The sequence below is a fragment of the Dipodomys merriami genome, unplaced genomic scaffold (genome assembly GCF_024711535.1).
Source record: "Dipodomys merriami isolate MVZ:Mamm:240054 unplaced genomic scaffold, mDipMer1.0.p SCAF_135, whole genome shotgun sequence".
In the NCBI taxonomy this organism is placed as follows: Eukaryota; Metazoa; Chordata; class Mammalia; order Rodentia; family Heteromyidae; genus Dipodomys; species Dipodomys merriami.
Window position 1 is genome coordinate 674,406 of NW_027202660.1, and position 7,169 is coordinate 681,574.

Consider the following 7,169-nt stretch of genomic DNA (forward strand, 5'->3'; position numbering starts at 1 on the left):
GAAGTACTTTGAGAATGTTATTGGGATGGCCACAGTGTTTATTATAGGTATATGTGAATTTACAAAGAGCAAAATTAATAAGAACAAAATATTGATTAAAATTTTATCAATTAGAATCTGAATCAGGAGTGTTGATAAATGTTCACAGCTAACATCTTAGCCCTAGACTGAAGCACTAGTGTTACAATGTTGAGGACACAAAAGTGAGAGAACTGTGTTTTGTTTTGTTTTTGTTGGTTTTGGGGCTTGAACTCTGGGTCCTGGGTGCTGTCTCTCAGCTCTTCAGCTCAAGGCTAGTGGTACTACTTGAGTCACAGCACCTCTTCCATCTTTTTCTGCTTATGTGGTGCTGAGGAATCAAACCCAGGACCTCATGCATGCAAGGCAAGCACTCTACACTGAACCACCCTCCCAGCACCTGAGAGACTGTGTTTTAAAAAATCATCTAAACAACATTTACTTTCTGTTTTGTGTTATATAATGAAATAAAGAATATCTTTTTATATTTTTGAATGGTCATACTTCTAAATTTATATTAAATTCAGTCACTTTATCCTTTTCAAAGTCATGTAATATCTCTGAGAGTTTGCTTCTGTAAAGATTGTTTTTGCATTGATAATTTATTCTGAGTCATTTTTATTTTTTATCAAAATCACTTTATACTTTATGGTGTTTTGTGTTTTTTTAAGTGTGAAAATACCAGACAAAGGGGTTACAATTAAATGGGCAAGGTAATGAGTATATTTGTTATCAAGCATTTTTGCATACTCCTTTGTTTCTCCTTACTATCCCTTCCCATCTCACCCCCCTTACGTCCCATTTCCCCCTCCCCTTTCCCCCAACCAAAGTTGTAAAATTTGTTTTTCGACATAATGTCTTGTATATCTCATTATTGCAATGGATCCACCTGTATCCCTATTTAAAACATTTTTCCCCTTCCCCTCCACAAATTATACGAACATCAAATACAGTGAAATACCATGCGGGAGGGACTTAAAAAGTAACAAAGAAGTCATCTTATAAATATGTTAGAAATAATTACAGAAAAGAAAAAAATTTGAATTCTTATCTTCGGGTTCACTTCACCTAACATCAACTTACCTAACAATTTCTGCATGTCTCAGACATACACCAGTAATTGCTAATAAGAGAAACCATGGGACCAATGTTTCTTTGGGCCTGGCTTACTTCACTTAATATAATTTTTTCCAAGTTTTCCATTTCCTAACAAATGGGGCAATATCATTCTTTCAGATAGAGACATAGAATTCCATTGTGTATATATTCAACATTTCCTTGATCCATTCACCTACTGAGGGACATCTGGGTTGGTTCCATATCTTAGCTATGGCAATGCTGCAATAAATATATCTGTGTGGTAGCTTTAGTATGGTATTGTTTGTGATCATTTGGGTAAATGCCCAAAAGTGGGATTGCTGGGTCATAGGGGAGCTCTATGTGGAGTCTTTGGAGGAACCTCCATACTATCCAAAGTGGTTGAAAAAGATTACACTCTCACTAACAATGAAGTAAGGTTCCCTTCTGTCCACATTCCCTCCAGCATCTGTTGTTATTAGAGTTCTTGACTATAGCCATTCTAACTTGGGTGAGGTGATATCTCAGTGTTGATTGATTTGCATTTCTTTTATGGCTAGGGAGGTTGAGCATTTCTGCATGGCTTTATTGGTCACCCTCCTTTCCTCTTCAGAGAAGTTTCTCTTTATGTCTTTAGCCCACTTATTTATTGGGCAGTATTTTCTTTGAGTATGTGTTGTTGGGGGATTTAATTTTTTGATTTCCAGGTGTGTTTTAGATATGAAACCCTTGTCGGTTGTATGGCTAGTGAAGATCCTCTCCGATTCCGTGGGCTTTCTATTGATCCTGCTAGCTATGTCCTTTGCCATGCAGAAGCTCTGCAATTACATGCAATCCCATTTGTCCAACCTTTCTTTCATTTGTTGTGCTTTTGCATTTCTTTTCAGAAAAATCCAGCCTTTGTCAAGGAGACCTAGGGTTTATCCTATTCCATCCTGTAATGTTTTCAAAATATCTGCTTTGACTCCGAGGTCTTTGATCCATTTGGATTTGATTCTGGTACAGGGTGATATATAAGGATCTAGCCTTAATTTTCTACAAGTGATTAACCAATTTTGCCAGTACCATTTAAAGAACATCCTTTCTTGATTTTATCTTTTTAGATCCTTTATCGAATATTAGATGATTATGGGTCTGTAGGTTCATTTCCGGGTTTTCAATTCTATTCCATTGTTCCTGAGATCTTTTCTTGTGCCAGTACAAAACTGTTTTAATTACTATGGCTTTGTAGTAGAGTTTGGAATTTGTTATTGATATACCTCCAACACTGTTCTTTCTGTTAAGGATCGCTTTTTTCAATTGGGGGTCTTTTGTTGTTCCATATGAATTTTTGGATTGCCTCTTCTATTTCCTTGAAGAATGCGGTTGGAATATTGATAGGTATGATATTGAACTTGTAGATAGCCTTGGAAAATATTGCCATTTTCACAAGGTTCATCCTTCCTATCGAGGAACATGGGAGGTTTTTGCCACCTTCTAAGTTCTGTTTTGATTTCCTTTTTCAGATTTTTAAAGTTTTCATCATAGAAGTCCTCACTTCTTTGGTTAAGTTAATTCCTAGGAATTTTATTTTTTGTGGGGCTATTACAAATGGAAAAGCTTTCTTGATTTGAGCCACACTTTTCTCATTGTTGGCATACAGAAAAGCCAATAATTTTTGAGGGTTAATTTTATACCCTGCTATTTTTCCAGGTTTGAATCAGCTTGAGTAATTTGGGAGTGGTGTCCTTGGGATTCGTTAAGTACAAGATCATGTCATCTGCAAAGAGGGAGAATTTTACTTCTTCTTTCCCTATTTGGATCCCTTTTATGTTGGCATATTGTCTTATTTCTGTAGCTAGGCATTCTAATACTAAATTGAACAGAAGTTGAGAGAGTGGACATCCTTGTCTCATTCCTGAGTTAAGAGGAAATGGCTTTAGTTTTTCACCATTAATTATAATGCTGGTTGTAGATTTTCCATATATAGTTTTTATTGTATTGAGGAATGTTCCATGGATTCCTAATTTTTCCAGAACCTTCATCATAAAGGAGTGTTGGATCTGGTCCAATGCCTTTTCTGCATCTGTTGAGATAACCATGTGGTTGTAATCCTTGCTCTTGTTGATGTGATAAATTATATTAATTGATTTGTGTATATTGAAACAGGTTTGCATCCCTGAAATAAATCCTGTATATTGGTGTATGATTTTTGGATGAATTGTTGAAGTCGATTGGCCAAAATTTTGTTGAGAAGTTTTGCATCAATGTTCATCAATGTAATGGGTCTATAGTTCTCTTTCTTTGATGAGTCCATGCCTGGTTTTGGGATGAGGGTTATGATGGCTTCATAGAATGTGTTCGGTAGTGAACTATCTCTTTCAATTTCATTGAAGAGTTGGAGTAGTATTGGTATGAGCTCTATTTTGAAGCTCTTGTACAATTCTGCTGTAAATCCATCAGGTCCTGGGATTTTCTTACATGGGAGGTCTCTTTTTGCTGTGTCTATCTCAATGCTTGATGTGGGCCCCTTAATATGCTTTAACTTCTTGGTTTAGTATTTGCATGTTGATAATTGCTAGCAAAAGGTCCATTTCTGCCAAGTTTTCAAATTTATTAGCATAAGGATTTGAAAATATTCCCTTATAATGTTCAGAATCTTGGTTGTTTCTGTGGTGTTGTTTCCATTCTCACATCTGAGTTTATTTATTTGGGTGTGTTCCTTCTTTTTCTAATAAGATTTGCTATGGGTTTGTCAATTTTGTTAATTTTTTCATAGAACCAACTCTTTGTTTTGTTGATTCATTCTGTTTTTTTTTAATTTCTAATTCGTTTAACTCGGATTTAATGTTAATTATTTCTTTCCATCTATTGAATTGGGGTTTATCTTGGTGCTCTTTGTCAAGGTGGTTCAGATGTCTCATTAAGTGGTTGGTTTCAGATCTCTCGAATTTGTTGGTGTAGGAACTCAGAGCTATAAACTTGCCTCTGAGTACTGCCTTTGCAGTGTCCCAGAGGAGCTGGTAATTTGTGTGTTCATTTTTGTGGAATATCATGGACATTTGAATTTCCATTCTAATCTCTTCCATGAACCCCTGGTTATTCAACAGTGTGTCATCCAGCCTCCATGTGTTACAAGACTTTTTTGGTGTTGAATTCTAATTTTATTAACTTGTGGTCTGAGAGGATGCAAGGTGTAACTTCAATGTTTCTGAATTTGGACAAGTTTGTTTTGTGACCTAAAATGTGATCTCTTTTGGAAAATATTCCATGAACTGCAGAGTAAAACGAGAATTCTGATGTTACTGGGTGAAATATTCAGTAGATGTCTGTTAAATCTATTTGCTCTATGCATTTGTTTAAATCTGCGGTTTCCCTGTTGATTTTTTTTTTTGTTGATTTGACCTATATAGTGGGGATAGTGGTGTGTTAAAATCCTCAACAACTAATGTCGTTGGATCCATGTGAGATCTGAGGGAAAATAGGGTCTCTTGGATAAATTTTGGTGCTTAATTGTTTGGCAATAGCATATTTAGAATTGTAATATCCTCCTGAAGTAGAGAACCCATAAGTCATATGTAGCGACCTTCTTTATCTCTTTACACTAATTTTAATTCGAGGCATATTTTATCTGATATTATTATTGCAACTCCTTCCTGTTTATGGCAGCCGTTTGCTTCGTAGATTTTATTCCATCCTTTCATTAACAAAATGTGTTTGCTTTTGTAGGTAAAGTGTGCCTCCTGAAGACAGGAGATAGAATTATCTTGCTTTTTAATCCAACTAGACAGTCTATTTCGCTAAATTGGAGCTTTAAGTCTGTTAATGTTGAGAGGTAGGACTGAGAGGTGTTTGGTAGCTCTTGCCATGCTATCCACCTCCTTGGGGGCTGTGGAAACTTGGTTTTTCCTATGGTTCTTGGATTCTCAGTTTGGGTGTGGTTTCTTAGCCCTTATTGTGGTCTTGTTGGTTTTCTGTGTGTAGGTCATCTTTAAGTATTTTTTATAGGGCTGCTTTGGTGGAGATATATTTTTCAGTTTTTCTTTGCTATGGAAGGTTTTTACTTGACCTTCGGTTATGAAGGAGAGTTTAGTTGGATACAGTAATCTTGGTTGAAAATTGTTTGTCTTCAGAGCATGGCATACACCCTGCCAGCCTCTTCTTGCTTTACTTATCTATGCTGAAAAATATGAGATGATTCTACTTGGTTTTCCTTTATAGATGATTGATCTTTTCTCCTTGACATTTTTAAGATCTTATACTTGATCTGAATTGGTCCTGTGTGGATTATAATGTGACAATGGGAAGTGCTGTTCTGTCCTGGTCTATTTGGGGTTCTACAAGCATCTTGTATCTGAATAGGCCTATCTTTTTGAATGTTTGTTAAGTTCCCTGCTAGGATCCTGTTAAACAAATTTCCTCAACAATTAACATCTGTCTCTACGTGCTCCTCTATACCATTTGTCCTAGTAGGCCTTCTGATTGTGTATTCCAAATGTTGAATAGATCTATCATATTTCTTGGATTTGTCTTGGATAGTTGTATGTTCTTTCTCTATAATACCTAGGCTGTCTTCAATCCCCAAAATTCAATCTTCTGCATGCTCTAACCTACTGTTGAGACTTTGTACTTTGTTTTTTATTTCTTTTCCTTCTAATTTGTCGGCCTTGATGGCTTCAAATTCTTTGTTGGAGCCTTGTTTTAGATCTTCTATGAACTTCTTTACTTCCTTAATTTGGTGTTCTCAAATCACTTAGTTGATTGGTTATGGATTACTTGGACTCCGATTCCTGCTGTCAGGCTCCATTCAGCATTCCCTGTGTGGTCGCCCTGAATTCTTTCAGCTGTCTGTTTATGGAATCCATGAATGCCTATATTGATCTTTGTCTATTCTCATCCCAATGTCACAATTCCTGTGTTATGCTTTGATTAGCTTCCTCACGTTCATGCAATTCCTGTAGTTACCTTTGACTGTTCTCAGCCTGCTCACGCAATTCCTGTGTCTCTTTTCATCTGTTCTCTGCCTGCTCACGCAATTCCTTTCTTTCTCTTTGACTGTTCTCAGCCTGCTCACGCAATTCCTTTATTTCTCTTTGACTGTTCTCAACCTGTTCACGCAATTACTGTATCAGTCTTTGAGTAGTTTCCTCAAAGTCACGAAATTCCTGTACTAATGTTTGGTTTGCCTCCTCTCTCTCTCCCTATCACGTTCAAACTGAGTCCTTTGCAAGCTTTCATTTTTTTCATTCACCACGTTTACCAGTAGTGTTTGTAGTGCTTTGCAGGAACTCTCCTCCGGATTATTCATTAACTGTTCTGTCACTGGATTATCATGAATGGGAGTTGAGATACCCAGACTTGCCATTTTTCTCGTGTTTTCCGGCTTGTTCTGCACACTTGATATGAAAGTCACACCAATTTTTTTTTTGCTAAAACACTATTTTAAGGCAAGCATCAACCAAAGTCCTGTAGTTGCATAGTCAAAATGGCTGCAGATAGAACCTAGTGTAACGGATACAATCTATTCAACATCAAAAAACTATGCATTAATGGGCTAAGAACAGCAAAGATGAATTTTTCAAATCAGAAATTATTATGTTTAGGGAGAAATGTGGGGAAAAATAGAATTAGAAATATGTGGAGAAGTTAAAGTAAATTTAACCAAGTCCTAATCTCAGAGAGGGAAAGGGATTAGACAGAATGATAGGAGAGAAATTAAAAAGAAGATAATAAAAAATGAACAAAAATTTAAATTTAAAAAGTGAAACATTTAAAAATTATGTAACTTTAAAGAAGTGATATTGAGAGAAGAAAAGGATAGGATGACAGGAGGGGATGATAGAAAGGAGACATGAAAAACTAAAAAATAAAAATTCTTAAAATATTTACTTGAAAATTATATGGTATATAGATATAATACTCCTATTAAACAGTTAAGCCTAAAAGTTTGTGAATTAGATAATACATTTCTGGATTAATTATGTACACAATGGGGGATAAGTTCTAATAATTGATGAAGGTATTTATCTGGGGATGAGGCAAAACAGCAATTAAGTCACACACACACACAAAAGACAAAAAAAAATGAAAAGAAT